This window comes from Mirounga angustirostris, unplaced genomic scaffold (assembly GCF_029215605.1).
Source record: "Mirounga angustirostris isolate CCGP_5_RB_7025 unplaced genomic scaffold, mMirAng1.0.hap1 SCAF_8, whole genome shotgun sequence".
In the NCBI taxonomy this organism is placed as follows: domain Eukaryota; kingdom Metazoa; phylum Chordata; class Mammalia; order Carnivora; family Phocidae; genus Mirounga; species Mirounga angustirostris.
In genome coordinates this window covers 2,204,480-2,226,804 of record NW_026991716.1, presented here as the reverse complement: position 1 = coordinate 2,226,804, position 22,325 = coordinate 2,204,480, and the positions used below count along the sequence as shown (strand labels likewise).

General features: G+C 48.3%; 7 non-coding genes across 7 annotated transcripts; 2 read left to right on the top strand and 5 right to left on the bottom strand.

The window, feature by feature from the left end:
* Positions 1–1,222: 1,222 nt before the first annotated feature.
* On the bottom strand, positions 1,223–1,329 carry TRNAL-CAA (transfer RNA leucine (anticodon CAA)). The gene is made up of 2 exons: positions 1,292–1,329; positions 1,223–1,268 (listed from the first exon to the last, which is right to left on the bottom strand). It is a non-coding gene; the product is annotated as a tRNA-Leu (tRNA).
* A 1,325-nt stretch (positions 1,330–2,654) lies between these two features.
* Positions 2,655–2,727, top strand: TRNAK-UUU (transfer RNA lysine (anticodon UUU)). The gene has a single exon. It is a non-coding gene; the product is annotated as a tRNA-Lys (tRNA).
* Positions 2,728–6,420: 3,693 nt separating this feature from the next.
* TRNAD-GUC (transfer RNA aspartic acid (anticodon GUC)) lies at positions 6,421–6,492 on the bottom strand. The gene has a single exon. It is a non-coding gene; the product is annotated as a tRNA-Asp (tRNA).
* A 3,712-nt stretch (positions 6,493–10,204) lies between these two features.
* Positions 10,205–10,277, bottom strand: TRNAK-UUU (transfer RNA lysine (anticodon UUU)). Its single transcript has one exon. It is a non-coding gene; the product is annotated as a tRNA-Lys (tRNA).
* A 1,159-nt stretch (positions 10,278–11,436) lies between these two features.
* TRNAM-CAU (transfer RNA methionine (anticodon CAU)) lies at positions 11,437–11,508 on the bottom strand. Its single transcript has one exon. It is a non-coding gene; the product is annotated as a tRNA-Met (tRNA).
* Positions 11,509–16,802: 5,294 nt separating this feature from the next.
* On the top strand, positions 16,803–16,908 carry TRNAL-CAA (transfer RNA leucine (anticodon CAA)). The gene is made up of 2 exons: positions 16,803–16,840; positions 16,863–16,908. It is a non-coding gene; the product is annotated as a tRNA-Leu (tRNA).
* Positions 16,909–20,596: 3,688 nt separating this feature from the next.
* On the bottom strand, positions 20,597–20,702 carry TRNAL-CAA (transfer RNA leucine (anticodon CAA)). The gene is made up of 2 exons: positions 20,665–20,702; positions 20,597–20,642 (listed from the first exon to the last, which is right to left on the bottom strand). It is a non-coding gene; the product is annotated as a tRNA-Leu (tRNA).
* Positions 20,703–22,325: the final 1,623 nt, after the last annotated feature.

Here is a 22,325-nt window from a genome sequence, read left to right as displayed (position 1 = left end):
TAATTATTTCTATTATTCTTCCTTTTTATAAAGTGGAAGAACAAATCTTTGTGTTATTTGGAAGCCATTCTAGGAAACCTAAAGAATTCTGGTGTAAAAGACATCTTCATGGTTTTTACTATTCTGAATTTAGGGTCTATACTTGGGAAAATCAAGTCAAGATGAATTGTCATGAGGGACAAAACATGAACACAAGTCATAATTTTGTAAAAACAAGGCATGTTAAATAGATAACATGTAAAAACCACAGCAGTAATAACAGTGATTATCAGAAACTTAAAAATAAGTAAATTTTCTCAAAATTGTTGAAAAATATACCAGGAGTACAAAGAGGTAACAGAATGTTTTGGCAATTAAAAAAGAACTTTGGTTAACTTGGCACAAATAACTTGGTAATTTTGCAGAAAAACATTTCTAATTTTGCTCTTTTGCACATATTTTCATACCAGGACTTGTATGTCATTTTCCTGTAAATAAATCAATTAAAAATGACTGTCTCAGCCTTTTTAAATCATTTGTACACTGTTTTTTAAATGAATCTTACTGTATCTTTATATGCACGCATTTAAATAGACACAAATACAGAATCAGATTTATCTCCAGACATTGCCAAGCGTCCGTGGAGGGTAGGACGGGGTGCAAAGTCACCCCCGGTTGAGAACCACTGTTCTAACCCTTTTGCCTCTCGACGATTTCGTGACACAGAATAGATCACATCCAAACTCTTCACTCCACAGCCCACGCCCTCAGGCTGGCAGAGAGAAGTGATGGGGAGAAAGTGTGCAAGAAGGGGAAGAGGGAGGTCGGTAGGAAAAAAAAAAAAAAAAAGAGGACCAGGCGAGGACAATGGAGAGGGAGGGACACGCAGGAGAAGGGCGGAGGAATGCTCGAAACACCTGTCACTTACTCTCACAGAACAGGTAAAATACTGGAAACAGTATTCATCTATATTGTAAGACCTACATTTTAATACTGACACATTGCTACTATTCCATATAGATATTTATGAACATCACAAATACCGAAGGAAGAGAGAAAGGAGGGAGGGAGGGAGGGCAGGCAAAGGAGAAAGACTTCTAACCAGCACCGGCTTGAGAAGGGTGAAGTGCGGGTAGTAATAGGGAGGAAGGATAAGCTTCGGTGTTGCTGCCTAAAAAGGAAGTTGTGACTTAATTTTAAAAAGTTGCAGAATTTGAACACGGCAAGGATGAAAATGCCAGCGTGTCAGAAGTGGGATTCGAACCCACGCCTCCATGCGGAGACCAGAAGCCCCGAGCGCGGAAAGCGGGCGCTTGAGTCTGGCGCCTTAGACCACTCGGCCATCCTGACGCACCCGCGGGGGTGCACTGCACCCCGGGGCTGTGATGCGCCGCCGGCGGGAGCTCGGCTCGGCCGGGAGCACCTGCGGCCAACTGCGCGCTCGGAGCGGGCCTGCGCGGAGCCCGAGGCTGACGCCGTGGCGCAGGGGGAGGCGCGCCGAGCGCGAGCCGGGCTGTGAGGTTCGGAGCGCACGCAGGCCAGGAGGGGGCGGGGAGAGCGGCTTACACGCGCCCCTTACCAACCGGTCGAAAGTACTGGAACTGCCCTTGCAAGAGGAAGCTGGCGGGCTGGCTTATCTTTCAGGTGAAGTCAAGACGACTAAATGTTTTCTCCCCCGGGTGTACGTTTGTCACAGCGTTTGTAATTCCTGAAATTCTGTGATTTACGTAATAACACTTGTACATTATTTCGTGGCAGTTGGCATCGTGGGTACCGCATGAAGTTTATGCATTATTTTCTTCGCACTTGGCCAGAGCTGCATTTGTCTTCACGAATAGAAAACCCAGTGAAGAACGTCTTAAATGATGAAATAATGCCTGGCTCACGAGTAGGTAGTCCTGGGTCAGACAGGGCAGGGCGCGTACAGCTCCCCCAGGAAGTAGGCGCTGCGGCCGCCTTTGGGGTGGCATTTTGTCCCCATGCTCTCTCTCTGCAGGTGCTCAAAAAATGTTTCATGAACCACGAGCACTATTTCCCCAACTGCCGGCCGTTCGTGTCTTGGAACGAGTTGGGGCTCACGATGACACGTGGAGGACAAAGCTAGAGGCGGCCTTGCATTTCCCCGCGTCGCCCTAAAGAACCCAGACATCCCACTTCTGAAACCACCGGGAAAATACCGAAGGGGACAACCGGACTTCATTCCCCGGCCCGTGTCAAGGTTATAACCTTCCTCTTCCTTCTCCGCCTTCTCTTTCATTCTCTGGAAGACGCTCCTCGATTACTCCACAATCGTTCCTAAAAGTGGTCGCCTCGTCCCGGTTTCCCCCACGGGTTGGTGAGGGAGCCTGAGCCTCGGCTCTTCAAACAACTGCGGAGTAAATACTGTCCCCGAGGGTCCTTCTGCCCAAACCCGCGAATCCCCTTCGGCAGTGACTGACCCTAGCAAGAATCTTCCTTCTCCCCCTAGTCGTGCGCATGAACCGGCTGTCGAATGAACGTACAGTGCGGCCGTTACATGATCTGCTTAAGGATCCGATGACCCGGGTAACTGAGCCACACTTTTGGAAGATCCTGGAAGTTCCTGAAGCCTTGGGTCACTCCAGCCCTTCTTGGGCATCCAGATTGTTTTATGGAATTTAGTTACTTATAAGATAAATTAACCCCCTTCACCAAGAGCCTGGGTAGCTCAGTCGGTAGAGCATCAGACTTTTAATCTGAGGGTCCAGGGTTCAAGTCCCTGTTCAGGCGTCAGGTGTACTTTTTATTTCAGCCACATGCGGAAGAGGGACCCTACATGTGGCCCAAATGAAAACTTCTTTACAGACTTTCAGGCTTAATCTAGCTTCGTGTAATTATACCTTCTAAGAACGAACTAAACAGGTCCTAGACTTTGCAAGGGAATTTGGAATTGTGGGTGACAGAAAAAGATAAGAACAATAAAAAACTTGTCACAGAATCACTATGAATTCTGCCCTTTTAAAATTCCCTGTCATACTGTGGGGGTGACTCCCTGGAAGGTGGGGTGCAGTTTGATTAGATCCTACCAGAACATAAACTGAGGGTGGTGATTTCTGGGGTTCCTCAGCTCTTTCACCTGATGGTCGTACACAAGTCTTGCCCACTCTTCAAAACGTAGTCGGTAAACTAAAATCCAAACACCTTTTGAGATTGCGTTCGCCATCCACTTTGTGTGTTCATTAAAAAGCTACCCTTCTTGGGGCGCCTGGGTGGCTCAGTCGGTAGAGCCTGTGACTCTGGATCTTAGGGTTGTGAATTCAAGTCCCACGTTGGGTGTAGCGATTACTTAAAAATAAAATCGTAACGAAAAAAGCTACTCTCCTTCTGAGATTTAAATATGCTGTAAAAGCTCTTGAAACAAGGTTCTTTGCATTTGTTCTCTGTCCAGCACTATAGACTTTTGTAAGATTTTAACTGCGCTTTGGACAAAAAGTCAAGGTTTTCGCCTGGTGGGTACTGTGTGTGCAAAGCAAGACTGCATTTGCCTCATCATTGTTTCCCTTATTTCCACTGTCATATATCTGCAGGAGAAGAACACCATGTCTGAAAAGTTGTGGGGGGTTTCCCCTGCCCTAAAATGGACCTCAGAAATCCTCCACCAGACAGGGCAACAGCAGCCTCTGTATCTAGATGTGCCTGACATACAAATGTCAAAGAGCTCCTCAGCAGAAACACGTATTAAAAGATCGAAAGTCTGCTGTTCTCCAGATCGAATTTCTGGCCTGCCCTTCAGTACTTAACGCAGTTGGCGAAAGGATGAGAGCTCCTAGATGAGCTGAAGGAATCCACAGCTTCAACATCTCCCAAAAGTGTGGATCGATGACCTAGGGTCTCAGACTGGTGCCAGAGCCCTTTATCACTGAGGAGATCATTTAACCTCCACATTGTACATTTGCTAAACGGAGGATTTATGCACACAATTGCATGGGAAATGAAGGAGCAAAGTTGAGCTCAAACAAGAGCAGGTTCCATTTAGGAGTGTTTTCACTGGAGTCAATCAGGGATTGCAGAAAGCGGGTAGGTGGGCAGAGCAGGGGCCCTGAGACATCATTATTCTTACAGGGCACGAAGAGCAGGACATGAGGTTCCTTTATGAATTTGAGGAGAGATGAGTCCAATGACTGGAGCTCATTTAATTATTCAGGAAAGTGAAAGATAGGGAAAGAGAGCTGAAGGTCAAAATTACAAGGCAGGGCATATGAGTCTGTTTCCCCCCTTTGGAGTTTTCCCTGCACTTTCATAATTGGGATTTTGCAGGTTCTTTGGAGCCAAAAAAAAAGGGGGGGGGAGGGAATGTGGTGCCCACTTCAGAGGGCTTCTTCAGCTGGAAAAGACCATTTCCCTCAGAACCCACTTCTCACTTTTCAGTAGGTGTTTCCTCTGCTCATTTTCCCCTCCTTCCTTTTCTCTACCTTTCCCCAGCCCCTCTCCTCCTTTCCCCTCTTCTCTCTTCTTTGCTTCCCTCTCTGTTACCCCTCATCTGCCACCTAAAGTCTCTAAAGGCAAAGTGGAGCAGAATTAAAATGCGTTATCCCCACTGCACCCTTTGGCATTCTGTGGTGACTATATGATTTGGAGGAGAAACATGAAGTTATTTTTGTTGTTATATGATGGGTAGGTAGGTACATGATAATCTAGGCTAGATAACTAGTTTTTTTTTTTAAATGCTATACAAATAGTTTAGATTTTATATTAAATACAATAAACATTTGAATATGTTAGTAACATAATCAGAATAACAAATGACAGAGAAATGACTAATGGCTTCCAAACTTTGAGGCCCACTGAGATCACCTGGGAATTTCCAACACCTATTGGAGGCTGGCTCCCACCTCCAGACATTCTACTTTAATTGGCTTGGGTGCTACCCTCCATCAGGGATTTTAGAAGCTTCTAGGCGATTCTAACGTACAGCAACATTCTAACGTACATCGAGAGTTTTCCCAAGGGTGGTTGGTTCCTGTACCACCAACATCTCCATAACTGGAGATCTTGCTAGAAATACAGAATGTCCAGACACACACGGTATCTACTAGAGGAGAATGTGCATTTGACAAAATACCCCGGTAATCCTGAAGCACTTAAAGGGGGAGAAATACTGGCTTACAACACCTATCTCTGCTAATACTTCCATGTTTACTCAGCTTGAAACACTATATAACAACTTACGTAAAGGTTCACCTGTGTCAGAAAAAAAATTGTCCAAGTTTTGGAAATGGACAGCAGAAAAGTATTGGGTGTCCTTTCAGTGAAGTGTTGGACATTGTCTGATAGGCTTTTGGAAATTACTTCGTTCTGAGTGTGCACCTTTAACTGAATTCCTATTTACTAAACTATTCTAGAGTTTTGTATGGTACGAGTTGACCTGTAGATAATTGAGGGCAATGCAAATGATATTTGTCCACAGCAATTCAAGTAAAGGTTGCCCAACAAAAAAAGATAATTTCAAGTATTATTGTCCTATAGATTGCTAACCAGTTCCCATGAATGGCTCATTTATTAGTATCTCCTGAAGACTCGTGGGGTAGACGTTGTTATCCTAAACGTGCAGGTGCAGGGAGGGGACTGGGGCGCACAGCACCCTAAGACGTCACCCACTATGTAAGCGATGCAGCCTCAATTCAAACACAGCTCTCCTTGATTCAAGGTGCTTACGGTGTCCGCCACTTTCTCAAAAATAAGTTGAGCTGCTTCATTTTCTTGTCAGCTCTACCGAAGCTCGTCCTTTCCCGCCGCTTCAGTTCGGAGGCAGCTCTGAATGGCTACTTCGTGCAGCCTTCTTAAAAAATCTCTCTCTCCTGAAAGCGAGTTCGATCAATATTGCCTAGAGCTTTGACCGCGACGATGCGGAAACCGCAGAACCGGAGAGTCTCTGCGGGCGGCGTTCCGGCCGCAGGGAGTCAGGGGGTCCAGTCCCGCGACTGACGCACCTGCCATTCAGCGGCGCGCGACCTCCCGAGGTTCCTTCTCGCTCCCGCCCCTTCGCCTCCACCGGGCTCGGTCCCCGAGCGCCCGCCCTGCCCGCTGCGCCGCGGCCGCGCCCCGGATGCGCCAGCGCACCTTCTCGGTCGCCTTACCTGTCCCGGCAGGTGTCCGTCCCTGCCGGCCGCGAGCGCGTCCCCCCGCAGCCCGGCCCGGCTGCAGCGCCTGGACACACGGCCGCGGGGAGAGACGCCCCCGCGCAGCCCCGACGGTCGGCAGATCGGTTCCCGGCGCAACGTCCTGCACAGTGTCCAGGGCGCAGTTTGCACCCGAGCGCGAAGGCGGCCGCGGATCCCCTGCGGAGGCCGGCGGTAAACCAAGGCGCGGGAATTCGCCTTAAAACAAGAGATGGGATCCGAGCAGAAGGCCTCGTTTCCAGGGAGCCACCCCCGGAAAGCTTGTTACTCTGAAAAGGGCGGAGGCAAAAAGCGCGCTCGCTCTCTCCCCGTCGGGGAATCGAACCCCGGTCTCCCGCGTGACAGGCGGGGATACTCACCACTATACTAACGAGGAGGACATGCGTGCGTCTGCAAAGTCTTGACTGCAGAGGATTCACGCGGTGGGTCCTGACCTTTCTTTCCTGTGCACGGAATTCCTGGGACGTTCACCCATCTCTACAAGAGTCATCTGTTATAAGATTCTATAAAACAGATTTCCCAATGTGACTTCGAAAATCTAAAAACGACAGCCCACCTGAGATTAGACATTGCTGTATATGGTTTTATCACTCATAGCAAAGAAATGTCCCTAACAGCGAGAAATGCATTAAACATTTTCAAAAAGCCTCCCCCCCCACCCCCCCAAAAATAACTTTCCTCCTTCTTCACTTCAAGTTTAGTCCTTATTTTAGATTTGCCTCAAGGGTCACCTTCCCCTGGGATATTTTCTCAGATCACTTTGAGTTAGATGTACTTCCTCTTTTTCGGTTTGTCACAGCAAGAATCGCATGTGTTATGTATGAACTTCTACATGGAGTACAAGTAAGAGCTTACTCTCAAAATCTATATCTTAGATTTCCCAGCGTTGGCATTAAATGAGTTCTTATTTTGTATAGCCTTTTAGTTGTGGAAATCCCACTATTAAGAATATTCCTCAGTGAAATTCCAGCTCAGTTAGTTCCACAGGGGGCTTCATGGGAGATAGTCATTGTAGCAACTCAAGGTAGCAAAGAATTGAAGACATACTGGAGGTCAATTACTGAAATGAATGTGTATACTGAGAGAACAATACGTTTGTATACTGAGAGAACAATACGTTCCCTACCACTTCAGAACAAATCACTACAAACCCCAGAAATGTGTGATCTCTCAGTTCTGGAGACGAGCAGTCAGAGATCAAGATGTCAGGGGCAAGGCTCTCTCTGAAGGCTGTAGGGATGACGCTTTCTTGGCTTCTTCCCAGCTTCTTGTGGCTCTGGGCAGTCCTCCGGGCTCCTTGGCCTGTACCCATCCCAATCTCTGCCTCTGTCTGTCTCTGTGTGTCCTTTGTTAACAAAGACACTAGCCACTGGATTTAGGATCCACTGTAATTTAATTTAACTAATCTTAATTTAACTCATTACATCTGCAAAAACCTTTTTCCAAGTAAGGTCACATTCCGAGGTTCTGGATAGACACAAATTTCCAAGGGATGCTATTTAGCCCCCTACAAATAAGAATAAAAGATAAAGTGTTTATGCATAAACTCAGTTGACTGCACCAAAGTATGCACCAAGAGCTGGAAATGTGCTGATTAAAAGTGGTTGTGGCTGAAAGAGTAGGGAGGTGGAAAGGAAGAATATATAGTGCTATGTTATTGTTGCTCGGACTAAAAAGCAGAAGAGATTGTCTAAAGAAAGAGGAGAATAAAGCTCTTAAATGCCACGATGAGGACCGTAACTAACAGTTAAAAATACAAACTTTCTAAAAATATTAAAAAAGGTAAAATGACAAAATAGCCTCTTTTCAAAAGAGACATTAAAGACCTAAATAAATGGAGAGGTATATAATTTTATGGATGGGGGACTTAATATCTCAATGATATCATTTCTTCCTAAATTGATCTATGAATTCAATGTGATTCCAATATAAATTCCAACAATGTTTTCCAAGAACTTGAAAAAATTTCCAAGACCTTTTTGTAAAATTATATGTAAGTGTATAGGGCCTATAATATCAAGGACACTTTTACTAAAAATAAGGAGAGGATTGCCAACAAGCTTGCAGAACTTATTAGACACTCCAGCAATTAAAATATTTCAATACAGGCACTGGCATTGAACCTCAACTTGATTAAACAGGACAGAGAGCTCAGGAGAGATTTGTGTGTTTATGTAATTTGGTATAAGGACAGTGGTGGCCTGTGCAGGGCAGAGTCCAAGCTATTGAATAAATGGAGCTAGGAAAAAATATTGTATTCCCATGGATGGAAATATGAAATTAGATAAAGAGTAACACTAGAAAGATCAAGGATATAAATGTCAAAAACAAACTTTAAAACTCTCGGTAGCATGTATATGAATCAATCAGGAACTTGTTTATACTGTTCTGGGTGACGATGTGGAGAAACGTCATATAGTAAATTGGCTAACATAGAGAGAGAAACAATTAACAATTAATTAACAACTAACAATTGAAAAAAAATCCAAAACTTCATCATAAAATAGTCAAAAGATGTTAATAGACAATCTTTTTAAAGATAGAAAAAGGGCCCTTATATATATGAATATGTGTCCAAATTCTCTAATAGATAAAGAAATGCAAATTGAGACCAAACTGAGATGCCATTTTTCTGCTTTTAGATTTGCAAAAATTAAAGAGTATGTCAAAGCTCTGGGGTGTTAACAGGCAGTCTTATTTATTACTAGTGGGAATACAAACTGACACAACATTTATGGAGGGGAATTTGGGTATATCTAACAAGATTGTATATGCCTTCATCATTTCTTCCAACAATCTCAAATCTAGTGATTTACCCTGAAAATCTACCTTCAACAGAATGAAAATACACACGTGCCAATTTATTTGTTGCAGCATTGTCTATAATTGCAAACAACCTAAAAGCTCATACAAAAGAAAGTGGTTAAATAAACTGTTACCTCCACATAATGGAGTACATATGCAGCTGTAAAAATATAAAAAAGAACAGGGAAGATCTCTATGAACTGACAGAGCAATATCTAGGATCTATCGTTAAGCGAAAACATTAAGTGCAAATCAACATCTATAGTATTCTATCTTTAGCTTAAGAAAGAAGAGGAAATTTAAAAATTACGTTCTGTGTGCTTATTCAAAAAGAGATACAGGAAGGATAAACCAGACCTGGAGAGACTGATGACCCACAGAGAGAGCAGGTGGGAGTGAATGGAGAGAGACAGATGGAGGAAAAGTGAGAAAACCATTGGGGTGAGTGACATTTCTCTCAGTATATCTGCAGAGTTTTGACTTTTAGAATGATGTTATCTTTCATGTGTGTACAAGAATAATAAATAACATAAACAAGGACAGGATAGAGATTCAAAATGGCACACACCTGATTATTTCAAACTAATAATATAACAACAAAGAAGGAGAGAACTAACACAATGAATGTGGGTGCAGTATTTATATTTCATACCATCAGGCTAAAAGTATAAAGAATTACAAAAACTGAATTCACAGCCACGTGGTTTAACACTCTGCCCGCAGAAACCATGCTGTTGGAGCCCAGGATCAGGGTCTTCAACCATAATCGAAATCCCTGGATAACAACAGAAACTTTTTAATGTAAAGACAAAAAAGGCAGCTAAGACCATTTCAAAAATGTGTTTGCATATTATGGCTTTTACAACCAGGGGCTTTTGAGATGCTACCCATTTTTTTGTGTGTAGGAAGAGTCGGTCCAAACTGTGGGGAGCCTCAGAGACAACTGGACAGAGTCACTGCTCTCTTAAATTCTTGTCAGGTCCCCCTAAAATGCTCCCCCGCCACTCCAAGGTGAATGAATCACGTCAAGGGAACCTTAGAATGGCTGTCTTAGTAATTCCGTCCCTTGTGTGTTATTTTTACATTGTGCCCTTTTTCAATTCCTCTTGGCAACTTGGGACCATGTTTTAATTACTATTGGGAAGAGGTAATTACTGAAATACTAGAACATAAGCCATTTCAAGGATATGCCTTTGTTTTGGCTGTTATGGATACCCCACTCCAGAGGTGTTGCAGGTGAGCTCTGCTTACCTAGACCTTACCGAAATAAAAGGAGCAGTCACCGCCTGAACAGGGACTTGAACCCTGGACCCTCAGATTAAAAGTCTGATGCTCTACCGACTGAGCTACCCAGGCCTCGCGCAGGCCGCCTTCGGTCACTGCATGAGTAACAAGAGCTCCAGGAAGCGCTAGTTACGCTCACGATTTCGGAGACCGCCAGCGCCCTCCAGGTGCGCGGGTCACCCCCCCCGCGCGGCGCCGCACCCGAGCTGGACGGCTCTGAGCCCTGCAGTCTTCCTTCCACAATTATTGGGCGATATTTACTGCGGGGGGAGTGACAGGAAAGTGGCTCGGAACACGGTGGGATGCACTGGGGAGGGAATGGGTATTCCTGCACGTGAGGACTGCAGCCGGCGGCCGGGGGACTCGCACGTCCCTCGCCGGGAGGAAGGAGCGTCCGTTGCACCGGTGGCTTCGGTGGCTGGACGAACTTGAGGAGGGCCCACCTTCGGTGAGGATGGAGGGTTGTGGCGCAAGGCAGGAGGTTCCCTTCCTGTTCCTTCTAACAGTGTTTTCCTTCGGAGTTGGGGGTCCTGGGATGTTGATGGCGGAGCAACGGACGGACAGACGTGACACGCTCTCTGAGCGCGGCTTCGGTCCGGGAAACTAACGCCCTGGAAACCCGCCGCTCTGCAGTCCCGCGCTCGTCGTCCTCACCTTGCCTGCCCGCTCCTGTCGTTCACCCTCTCCGCGTCTGCCTGCCCCACACCTGTGCATCCTCCCCTTTGCCAGTTCTGCCTTTGGCGCCCACTCGCCCGCCCTTCCACGGCCGTGGACCCTGGAGAGCGCCGCGCCGCGCCACCAGCGCACCGGAGTCCGCTTGGACCCACTTGCTCTATGTTTTAACTCCAGTTTCGTGTTGAGCTGCGTCCTATTAAAAGGCAGGAGGGACCAGGCCGGCGGAAGGGCGCGCGGCCTCCGACACGGCCATCTTCGCGCGTCCAGGCGACCCGGTGGCCCCGCTGCAGAGCGAAGCAGCAGGGGAGTCAGGGCATACGGACGCGAAGATGGTGCGTTGTTTCCGCTACGTCGTGAGCTTTAAAAATGTGAAAAAGACACAGTTTTGACAGTGGCCAACTTTCAGCAGGATCCGAAAGAGCACAAGAGGTGTAACGCAGTAGCGTCACGGCCGTGAACGTCTGGGACTTGCTTCGTCGGCCCGGTGGTCTGTGGCGATTCTGGGACTTGCAGAGAAGAGAGCGTGCGCACTTCGCGTTGGGAGGGACAAAACGCTTAGCAGAGGATGGTTTCGATCCATCGACCTCTGGGTTATGGGCCCAGCACGCTCCCGCTGCGCCACTCTGCTGCCCGCCGCCGGCGCCGCTTGGGGCTCGCGGGTTTGTTGGTGCCGCAGCAGTCGACCCGCGGGGCCGGCAGTGCCTTTCCTCTCCCGCGCCCGCTCCTCTACTCCGCGTCCCCCTCCGGGCCTACGCCACGCTGCCTTCTCCAACGCGCGGCCTGCGGACTCTAAGACGAGCAGAACCCGAACGGAAGCCGCTTCCCGGGAGCTCGCGGTTCACCGGCGGGGCTCCCACACGGATTTCTAGGGGTGGATTCAAACTGGGATCTCCTGCGCCTCCACCAGCGCTTTTGGCCGCTCCGCGACCCCCGCGGGGCGGAGGGCGTGGGGGAAGCCTGGGTGCGGGGCCCGGGAGCAGGGCGCGGCCGCGGCGGAGCGGGGCGGGGGCGGGGGCGGGGCGAGGGCCGGACAGAGGGAGGGGCAGGCGGGGGCGGGGCGAGGACCGAGCGGAGGGGCGGGGTGAGGGCGGGGCGAGGGCCGGGCAGAGGGAGGGGCACGTAGGAGAGGGGGCGGGGCGAGGGCCGGACAGAGGGAGGAGGGGCAGGCGGGGGCGGGGCGAGGGCAGAGCGGAGGGGCGGGGTGAGGGCGGGGCGAGGGCCGGACAGAGGGAGGAGGGGCAGGCGGGGGCGGGGCGAGGACCGAGCGGAGGGGCGGGGTGAGGGCGGGGTGAGGGCGGGGCGAGGGCCGGGCAGAGGGAGGGGCACGTAGGAGAGGGGGCGGGGCGAGGGCCGGACAGAGGGAGGGGCAGGCGGGGGCGGGGCGAGGACCGAGCGGAGGGGCGGGGTGAGGGCGGGGCGAGGGCAGGACAGAGGGAGGGGCGGCGGGGGCGGGGCGAGGGCCGAGCGGAGAGGCGGGGCGAGGGCGGGGCGAGGGCCGGACAGAGGGAGTGGCAGGCGGGGCGGGGCGAGGACCGAGCGGAGGGGCGGGGTGAGGGCGGGGTGAGGGCCGAGCGGAGAGGCGGGGTGAGGGCGGGGCGAGGGCAGGACAGAGGGAGGGGCGGCGGGGGCGGGGCGAGGGCCGAGCGGAGAGGCGGGGCGAGGGCGGGGCGAGGGCCGGACAGAGGGAGGGGCAGGCGGGGCGGGGCGAGGACCGAGCGGAGGGGCAGGCGGGGGCGGGGCGAGGACCGAGCGGAGGGGCGGGGTGAGGGCGGGGCGAGGGCCGGACAGAGGGAGGGGCAGGCAGGGGCGGGGCGAGCACCGAGCGGAGGGGCGGGGTGAGGGCGGGGTGAGGGCGGGGCGAGGGCCGGGCAGAGGGAGGGGCACGTAGGAGAGGGGGCGGGGCGAGGGCCGGACAGAGGGAGGAGGGGCAGGCGGGGGCGGGGCGAGGGCAGAGCGGAGGGGCGGGGTGAGGGCGGGGCGAGGGCCGGACAGAGGGAGGGGCATGCAGGAGAGGGGGCGGGGCGAGGGCAGGACAGGGGGAGGGGCGGCGGGGGGGGCGAGGAACGAGCGGAGAGGCGGGGTGAGGGCGGGGCGAGGGCCGGGCAGAGGGAGGGGCACGTAGGAGAGGGGGCGGGGCGAGGGCCGGACAGAGGGAGGGGCAGGCGGGGGCGGGGCGAGGACCGAGCGGAGGGGCGGGGTGAGGGCGGGGCGAGGGCTGGGCAGGGGGAGGGGCATGCAGGAGAGGGGGCGGGGCGAGGGCAGGACAGGGGGAGGGGCGGCGGGGGCGGGGCGAGGACCGAACGGAGGGGCGGGGTGAGGGCGGGGCGAGGGCCGGGCAGGGGGAGGGGCATGCAGGAGAGGGGGCGGGGCGAGGGCAGGACAGGGGGAGGGGCGGCGGGGGCGGGGCGAGGACAGAGCGGAGAGGACGGGTGAGGGCGGGGCGAGGGCAGGACAGAGGGAGGGGCAGGCGGGGGCGGGGGCGGGACTCCCCGCGGCTGATCACTGTCCCCGCGGAGGGGGAGAAGGGGGGGGACGCGGTGTGGCGGGAAGACCTCAGGATCATGACCTGAGACGAAGACAGACACTTAACCACTGAGCCACCCAGGTGCCCCATAAATCTCATTTCTATCGCGCACTCCTCACTGCCTCATCTTTAGCTTCAAAATTGTCTTTCAATTTCTATTCAGAAACTTAAAGATCTAGTGTAGAAGGCCCGTGGTGCAGTCACAGTTCAGCCCCGGCTTGGAACTGCTAGACGAGCCGCTGGGGACATTCCATCACCGGAGGGACCACGCTGTTATCTCTCCCTCGAGGTTCTGAATACGGTTTGAGTAGTGACACACAAATTAAATTTTGAACAATTATTTTTAAAGGCCTTTAAATCATAAAGATATTTATTATCTCAGTATTGAATTAGCCTGTTAACCTTAAAAACAAAAACTGCCAATTATTTTACCAGCAAAAGATGGGTTTATTTGGGAATAAAAGAGAATTTCAGTCTGGAACAAACAGGCTATGACAAAACCATAGGCAAATCCAGAGAACAGAGGAGAAATACGCTCTTATAAGGAGAAAAAGGGTAAGTTGGGAAGACAGTTACAAATGAAAAGTGCATTGGAATAAACTGGGAGTTGAAGTATGGTGGCTTATTGGCTGAGCTGAGGTGGGGGGTACGAGGAAAGCGTCTCTTCCTGTGGCTGGAATAGTAGAATAGTATCCATTTGCAAGGTCAAGTCCATGCAAGGTTAACTCCCTCTCTTCATGTTGGGTCTCCAGTTGGAATGGTAGGGCAGAAAGTGTTGTTGGGTGGACTGGGGAGAACGCCGGGCCCTGACACCTCTGCCCAGCCCAGCCCCATGATGTCCCTGGGAGGCTCTTGGTCTTGTCATGAGAAAGAATTCAAGGACAGACCAGACACAACAGTTGAGAGGTGCAAGTAGAAAGTTTATTAAAGTGAAAGATTGTGAAAGCAGGTGAGCTCAAGGGAGAGTTGCCCATTCAGGGTTTGGGTTACCATCTTTCACCGACCGTTGTTAACTAGGGGATGGAATATTTATTATGGGGGAGGGGTGTTTCTTTTTTTTTTTTTTTTTTTTTTGGTTTGTGACTTTTCACCCTTACTTGGTCAGGGTTTCCCACCTGCCTTCTTTGTCTTGGGCCTGTCTGATGCAATCTGGCTTCTTGTGGTTTTGTTTTGGAGTGCTACCAGGACCAGCCTCTAACGTCCTCTTTGTTGGTCTCCACGCATCCTTTGGAACCTAACTAACTGCCTACCGTAGCAGGATGGAGTTAGTTACTTCCATCAATCAAATTGTGGAGTCTTTAATGTCCATGGCTGTATCTCTAGTCTGCTGGATTTTGTGTTTCAATTGACTTGCATATTGTATTGGGCTTGAGAAACAAATATCACATGCCTTCTAGAGCCTCTGCTGATTTTGAATTCCCTTCACAATACATACATCTGATATTTTAAATAATCAAGGAGGGAGGGATAGAAAAAAGATTCAGAACAAAGGAAGAAGAAAGAAGAAGAATACATTTGTTTTTATTAATCTGGGGAACATAAGACGATGAGAAAGTGTAGGGGAGGAAAAGTTTTCTTTCTATCCTTCTAGGTTCTTTTGGCTAGTCTATTATTTAAGTTGACATAAAACAGGTCCATAGGACAAAAATAAATTTGATTTCTTATCTATGGGAGCCCCAAAGATAAGAGACTCAAGGGCAAGTTGACTTATATGCCATCCTGAGCTAAAGAATGGGATGGAGGTCTGGGGCTTCAAAGAGAAGTAAGACAATTCACAGGAAGATGGGAAAAGCAAATGTTTGGTGAGCAAATGTTTGTCATGCCAGGCAAAGACAGTGGGACCCAGGGAGGACTTTGAACAAACAGGCCCTGCTAGTCCCCCTCAGCTTACCACACCTGGCCCATACACTTTATAATTATCTCTGCTAATAGCTCTCTTCCTGGACCAGGCCCTCTATCTAAATTCTTTTAGGCAGTTGGGTCCAAATGCCAAAGTAGCACAACCTAGGTGGCATATTCTGCTCCCCTTCAAAAGCCTGTAAACTAAGGAAAGCATAAAAGATTTTAAAATGTGCCACCTGACCACAGTACTGCAATTAAATACATATATCCCCAGTTTTATAAATAGGTAAACTAAGAGTCAGAACTAAGTGACCTGATCAAACACGTCTCCATCTCCACTAACACTCTCCTGATTAGCTTACAGTTAAACAGCTTATATAAGATTTCATATATGTCAGAAAAAAATTGTCAAAGACTTAAAAATGGACAACAGAAATTATTGGGTCCTTGCCTTAGTGCTAGGCATTGTCTGCCAGACCCTCAGGGAATTATCTTATTTTATAAGAACGTGCACCTTTAACTGACCTTCTATTCACTAGGCTTTTCTAGAACTCTATGATGGTAGAAGTTAACTTACAGAAAGTGACAATAATGCAAGTGATTCTTGCTTATATCAGCACAAAAGATTTTGCTCAGTTGAGACACAATTTTGCCCAGTAGAAGAGATAACCCCAAACATTGTTTTATTGCCCTATAGGATATTAACCAGTTTTGCATATTTTAGCAATTTATTTCAGCATTTCTGATTGTGTGCTGTCCGTTCTTCATACTCTCCTTTCAAGCATTTCTATCAGTTTACCCATTAATTGGTGAGATATATGAAATCTTTGACATTGTGTTCATATTATATTTGTTTAAAAGTCAAGTTGTTAGCTTTTCATCTGACTGATGACACCAATATGTTTTGAGAATTTAAAAGAGAGAAGGAGAAAGAAGTCCTGACTGAGATGTCAAGGGCATCTTGACAGAGCCATGACCCAAGGTGGGCGGGCGATTGTTAAGTTGCTGAAAATACCAGTGTTCGGGGGATATTTCAGTTTCCCTCAGAGTTCCACTCCCCACTAATAAAACTTTTTGAGATAAAGTACTGTGAGGGACCGTGCGGGAGAGTCTGTGAACCTCGGGGAGAGGCCCCCTAGACGGTGGTTTCCACACAGTGTGGATCAAACCTGCATCCCCAGCTCCCACGTCTAAGGCCCGTCCTGCAAGTCTCGGCCAGCAGGGTTGGGGGGCAGCGGGAGAAAGACCTCCGGAGGGGTGTGGGCGCCCGGACTGCAGAGCTGCGTTCATCCTGTCGCCAACTCGCAGTTTCCCCGCAGGCCTCGTCCGGTCCCAGCTTTGGGTTTTGCAGGTCGTGCCGAATGCTTGTTCGCTCCAGCACCTGCTAGAAGGAGCTCTCCGCTCCCTATATTTTATAGGTGGAATTAAAAAAAGATTGTGAAAGCAGAGTGTAAATGGTGGATACCAGGAGGTGGGAGAGGGGTTTGGGAGAGATATTGTTCTAGGGTACATTTGATCACTGACAGTTGTTACTTCGCACAGATCCTGCGTGTCGTGTCAGGATGGCCGAGTGGTCTAAGGCGCCAGACTCAAGCACCTGCTTCCCGCTCTGGGACTTCTGGTCTCCGCATGGAGGCGTGGGTTCGAATCCCACTTCTGACATGGCTCTTTTTCGTTCTTGCCAGACTCCTCAAACATTTTCACCTTTAGGTCCTAGTCTCATTCTTCCCGCTCGAGACTCCTCTCGCTCTCCCCGTCCTCGCAGCCCCATCTCGATTTCCCCGCACGAGGGCAGCACCCTCCGTTACTTCGTCCTTCCCCTCCCCCCACCAGACCTCTTCACAGGCCGCAGCATCCGGCCTACAGCACGTCGGAAGGCATCTCTCGCACCCCAGCCAGGGAGCTGACCGATGAAAATTCTCCATTAGAGAACCTGCGTGTCTCCACAGCCCGTTGGGCGCATTTAAACATCTCAGAGCCACCAGTGACCCCCTCTTCCTGGGGAGAAGGCGGCAGTGATTTCCATCAGAAGGTCATGCCTTGTTCTGCCAACCTGGTGACCTTAACGAAGCCTGGGAACTCGTCTTAAAAACAAACAAAGCAAGCAAACAAACAAATACAAGGTAGCCAGAAAGCCCTCCCTTTCCTGGGAGAGACGTGCAGCCAGATCCTGTGGTCTGTGGGAGGAAGATGCTACATTGTCTGCCTCGCCACTGGGAAAGTAAAGGCCAGTCTCCTGCCTGACCATGAGAACGAGAAGACCGGGGCTTTCTTGAGTAGTAGCTCAGCTGAAGAGGCTCCCACACATCTGTCCTAGGCTTTTCCACTGGGGAAGTTGTTACTGGACAGAGAACTGGTTCCCAACTCAGGTTGGCTGCTTGCAGCTGGAAAATCAGTGCTCAGAGACAAGTGACGATGGGAAAGGGAAGCCGGCAACCTGGGAAGATGGTAGACTAATGTCTCAAAGACCATCTTCCCTGTCCAGGTGTTGCTGGAAGGCTGTAAAGGGGAAGGCATGGGGAAAGGGAGGGGGCTACATGCAGGAGAAACAGGTGCCCAGGCGGTTACTCATATGTGGACATGACCCTGAACAGACTTGCTGGACTCTGAGTCGGCTATTTTCGAATGCAGCCAGGCCTTATCTTCTGGGAAAGTCTGGTCCTTCACTCCTCAAGGCCAATGGTCTGCAAATCTCAAGGAAAGTAGGTTATTTCTGCTACAGTTTAAGGAACTTAGGTCAGCAAGCAAGAAGCGCATAAGCTTGAAGCAAGTTAACCCTTAAGTCTGGTTGGAGTGCTGTTACAAAATTACTGGGAAATTCACTGCTTTTCCCCACAGAGAGAAACTGAAAGAAACAAAACAGAATAAATAATACATCTGCTGGAATCGATTTGCAGCCTTTGTGTTTTTATATTAGTGAGAAAGATATACCATACGTGTAAATACATACATTTTCTGGTTTTGCCTTTTGCCTTTAAAAGAGTATCAACATACCTTATGTTGCCATCGTCCAGGTTGAGTATCAAATGACACATTGGGGAACAGGGCAAATACTCAGATCACTGCTTCCACATTTCCATCAAGCTCCGTAACAGTTTCCTGGCTAGAGAGAGCCTCAGAGGCCTGTACTCCTTGTCTTCAGCAGGTGTTCGGTACTTTACAAAGGGAAGCAAATGTTGCAAAAGGATTTTTATTTTATTTTATTTTTTTTAGGTTTCCCTATCTAGCCGAAAATATACTGTGGATGCTTTGAAACACAGAAAGTAAAATCAGTAACAGAAAAATAAACAGTCCCAACTCAAAACAATGATTGAAAAAGAGAAAAATGGAGAATACGGGGAAAAATAATTTAGAATTTCATCATTTCAGAGGAAAGGTAAGGCAGGAAAGAGTGGTAGGTGGTTATAAATTTGTAGACGTGAGAAGGAGAGTGTAAGAAAAGGAATTTAATCATCTTGGGAAGGGGAAGAGAGGCTTTGAATTCAAAGAAGTAAATTAATCACACTTGGCTGTCCATGACTCACTTTTGTTATTAGTCCATAAAAGGTCACTCCCAGTTATACTTTGATGCATTGTTTTTCCCTGTCATGCCTGGTATCCAACCCTTTCTTCTCCCCCAATATATAGGTCTTCTGTAAAGTGTTTAATATTATTCTTTAGAAAAAAAGCTATTCTTCTGCACAGCAAAACAATTAACAGAATAAAAAGACAACCTACAGAATGAGAGAAATATTTTGCAAACCGCCGTATTGAATAAGGGGTTAGTATTCAAAATGTGTAAAGAATTCGTACAACTTAATAACAACATAACAATCAATCTGATTTTTAAATGGGCAGAGGAACTAAATAGACACTTTTTTCCAAAGAAGACATCCAAATGGACAACAGGTACATGAAAAGGTGCTCAACATCACTAACTGTCAGGGAAAAGCAAACCAAACTCACAATGAGATATCATCTCACACCTGTTAGAATAGCTATCATCAAGAAGACAAGTGATAACAAGTGTTCGGGAAGATGTGGAGAAAAGGGAGCCCTTATGCGCCGTTGGTGGGAGTGTTAACTGTGCAGCCACTCTGGAAAACAGTATGGAGGTTCCTCAAAAAATTAAAAATAGAATGATCAATGACACAGAAATCCCACTTCTGTGTATTTATTCAAAGAAAATGAAAACAGTGTATTGAAGAGACATATGCACTCCCATGTTTATTGCAGTATTATTCACAATAGCCAAGTAACCTTTGTCTGTCAATGCATGAATGGATAAAGATGTGAGAAATATAGATATAGATATAGATATAAAATTATATATAATATATTTTATGTGTATATTTATATATAAATATATAAAATTATATATCACTATATACACCCTTCAATTATATGTATAGAATATAGATCTATCTATATTCTCTCTCTATATATATATATATATTAAAAATAGTATTTAGCCATAAAAAAAAGAGGAAATTCTGCCATTTGAATCAACATGGATGGACCCTGAGAATATTATGCGAAGTGAGATAAGTCAGAAAGACAAGTACTACATAATATATTTTATAGGTGGAATTAAAAAAAGATTGTGAAAGCAGAGTGTAGATGGTGGATACCAGGAGGTGGGAGAGGGGTATGGGAGAGATATTGTTCTAGGGTACATATATGCAACTAGTAGATACATACTTCCTAGAAACCTAATACACAGTGTAGAGATTATGGACAACAAAATTGTGCTATAAACACTAAACTTGTCAAGAGACTAGATCTTAATTGTTCTCAGCACTAGAAGAAATGATAATTATGTGACCAGACAGAACTATGTTGTACAATATTGTGTGTCAAATATATCTCAATTTTGAAAAAAGAAAAAAATGCTACAAAGACTCTACTAGGTAAGGCCAGCCATGGAGCTGAGCTGGAATTTCACAGAGGTACATCTCCAGGAGAGACACTGCTGAATAGTAATTCAAAAGCTATACAATACAGGAAGACAAACTCATTTAAAAGCAACCTGCAAAAATCTAAGATCTTAATTTTAAGACCAAGATTTTCGCCTATGTAGAACTTCATAGGATGCATTTTTTTAACTTCAAAAAATGAAAGAGAAGACATCTAAATCACATAATTCTGCCATAATATTTCAGAGGGAGCTATTGAGTTAGTTTTAACAGCATGGCCATTTCCCTGCTATTGCCGACCTGAACATTTTCAACAGTGTCAGCGAAAAGCCAGGCCCAACGTGCGGATGACCGGTCCACCGTTGATACGGCTCCTGAGAACATCCCAGCATCCTCTAGTGAGGGGCTTTTCCTTCGTGGAGAGTCGGGGTGTGCAGGGGGAACAAAACTGGGGTTGTCAGAAGTGGGATTCGAACCCACGCCTCCATGCGGAGACCAGAAGCCCCAGCGCGGGAAGCAGGTGCTTGAGTCTGGCGCCTTAGACCACTCGGCCATCCTGACACCGCGGCGGCCCAGGCTGAAGCTTCCTCCCTGGGCTTCTGGCCCCGCGGCTGCATCGCGGAAAACGACCGTTCCCGGGCCTGGCGGGCGAGGCGCGAGTTCCGAACTCAGATGCAGAAACGCGGAGACACGCGCCTTTCCTGCGGGCCTGGAGCCCAGGGCGCCGGCGCGCTGGGGGCGCCCCTCCTGGGCTCTCCCCGCAGCCGGGCCTCGGTCCTCGCAGCGACCCCACCTGGGACCTGGACTGCGTGCCGGTCACCGTGACCTCGGTGGCTCGGACCCGCATCCTGCAGCCCAGGTGGAGGCTGCTCCAGGGTCGGCGGAGACTCAGCCAACAGAGGCTTTCCCCGCTGCCCCGGGCGCCGGCGCTCATCATCCAGAGCCCCGTTCAGTGCACTGCGAGGCGTTCGTCCTGTTGCCAACCGCCCCAGACTGTGAAGCCACCGCCCGCAGCCACGCGTCATCTTTCCTTTCCGCACACGGTTCGGGATCCAGCTCGGTGTCCTGCCCCGCGGGGTCGCCCGGGCGCTGCGGGGTAGGCCTGTCCCTCCTTTCTCTAGAGCCCTCGGAGGCTCTGCATCAGCCGCCCTGAAACGTAAGGCTGGCCGTTGAGGGCTGGAAAAGATATGTTTCAGTGACTGCGGAAATGAAGTAGCCAAAAAAGAAAAAGAAAAAAGCAGTAACCTTGTTGCAACTAGTATGCTCGGATTACACGGTGGAGGAGAGAAACAATGTAACATTCCGGTAAACAGGAGCCTCAACAGGTTTCTATAATTAGACCGCAAGGGTCTATATCCACAGGATACTTAAATTAGTAGACATCACTTTTAAATCTAACTTAAAATTAATTTTAATTTCTTCATCTGTGACTCTAAAATTGAGTGGGAACTATCTTCCTTGAAAATTAAGTTAGTATTTGTAGATGTTACTTTTTTAATGTGACTGTATTTCAGCAGGGCGGTTGCAACAATATGCAAAATTAAGTGTCTCTTTTGATATATGCCTATGTTGAATTTTTGCATATTGCTTCCTATACCTGTTTGAAGTCTATGTATGTATTTTCTATGAAATGAAAACTTCTGAATATAGCTTGAAAATATCTGGGATACTTGAAAATGGATATTACTAAAATGTAATGTGAATATAGAATTGCAGCTGAAAATATGCCATAATCCAGTTGTCTTGGATAGATGGGTTCCTGCACAGCACAGTCAATATTTCATGACCTTCTGGGTAGACTATTTCCTAACACCTCTTTATTATTAATTTATTTTCTCAAGTTTTTCTTTACAAGTTCAGGGGAAATTGGTTAAGTGAAATCTAAGGTAGTAGAGGCTCTGAGTTCAGCCGTAGAAAGCCTGTGACCGATTGTGTTTTCCAAAGATGGCCATAGCAACATAGTTCATCCCATGTGCTCTTCCTTTGAAGTGATTTGACATATTTCCTTCCAGAGATAGGGGTCTGTGTTCCCTCTCGTTGAATCTGGAAAGATCTGTGATGTGCTGGAATTGATGCGGTGGGACTCCGCAAGCTAGCTCACAAGAGCTTCCAACAGCTTTCCCTCAGAACGTTTGTCCTCAGACCCGAGCCAACATGCTGCCAGAAAGCCCACAGGGAGGGACC